Below are 1556 nucleotides of genomic sequence, written 5' to 3' on the forward strand. Positions count from 1 at the left end.
GTGGGGGAATGACCCCTATTTATAGAAAAACTTGTAGCTTTGTCACATTGACATGTGTCATGTTGTGATTGGTTCTTGATGTCGACACGTGCTGCGCTCTGATTGGCTTCTAATCTTGACACGTGTCGAGTAGTGATTGGCCTCCCGGTCGGAGGGGAACTCTTCTGGGTCCTTGACAGTATAGCGTTGGCCGGTGCTCGGTAGTTTCGGGATTGGTCAAGTATGGTACAAACAGATTTGATCACCCTAAAAGTCCTTGGCCTCAAGGCATAAAAAAGAACCTGATGTGGACTTAACCCATTCGCTACAAGCTTTGATAACAAGAAGTCCGAAGTTACTTGGGGCGCAAGTAATCGACCTGTCACTTAGTTTTATTGCTGTTATATTATGATTACCATATAACGTTCAGGGACGGGATGAATTCTGATGGGAAGCCTCAAGGCCTACACCTAAGGCCCCACAAAGGCACCTATTTGGATTCATCCTGTTTCTCGAACAAGAACATTGAGTATAGAAGGGATTCTGATGGGAAGCCTCAAGGCCTATTCAAGGCCCCACAAAGGCACCCATTTGGATTCATTCTGCTCTGTGTACGCTGGTAATAAGAAGTATGATGGTTATAAGACCCATATAACCAAGAAAAGGAACTTTATGTGTTCGAGTACTTGGTTAGTTATTTATGGGAAGCCTCAAGGCCTACACCTAAGGCCCCACAAAGGCACCTGTCAATAACTAAACGTAGTCTCTTGAATATATAATTAAACTCAAACATCCGTTCTACATCTGCCATGCTGAAGATGGCAGTGGCACACCTGAGCACTTAAAGGTTAATCTTGATTGTGAAGCCTCAAGGCATACACCTAAGGCCTCACAAAGGCACCTTTCAAAGTTAACTCTGTCCTTCTCTTTCAGACTTGCCCGACAAGCCCGCCAGTAAAGCAGGAGCCCGACAGAAAGCATCAACCGGCGCCGACCTCTCGGGGAGCTGTCTGATCGTCGGACAGGAAGCATCCCCCGCGGGAATTCCCGCCACGAACACAAACCTTCCTTCTTGATATCTCTCTTGCAGTGGAACCAGCGTCACCACAACTCCCCATTCTTTCAACTCCGATCGCGGGTGAGCCTTGGGGCACCCAAATCTAGCTAGTCGACTAATTCAAAACCAAATTCTAGCGTTGTAGTGGCCTCCAATTGCGTCGTTTTCCTAAACCCTCTTCACTTAAGGTGAGCAATTAAGAGTTTTGGTCTCGTTATTACAATAGGAGTGCTATTATTTGACATTGTCAATGTATCAACAAACGACATATTAATTGAAATTTACAGCTTAATTTTCATGTATTGCATATTCTGAATAAATAGTACATACAATCTTTGTTACAAAAGCAAACAAAGTAAAGGACACAATATCCTTCCTAAAACATGACTCTAATAATTACAAAATATTTACATTCCTTTTCTTCTAAATATTGACTTATTCCAATACTCCCCCTCAAGTTGGAGCATAGATATTACTCATGCCCAACTTGACAAGTGAATTACCAAATCTTCTACTACAC

This window comes from Malus domestica, chromosome 11 (genome assembly GCF_042453785.1).
Source record: "Malus domestica chromosome 11, GDT2T_hap1".
Classification (NCBI taxonomy): Eukaryota; Viridiplantae; Streptophyta; class Magnoliopsida; order Rosales; family Rosaceae; genus Malus; species Malus domestica.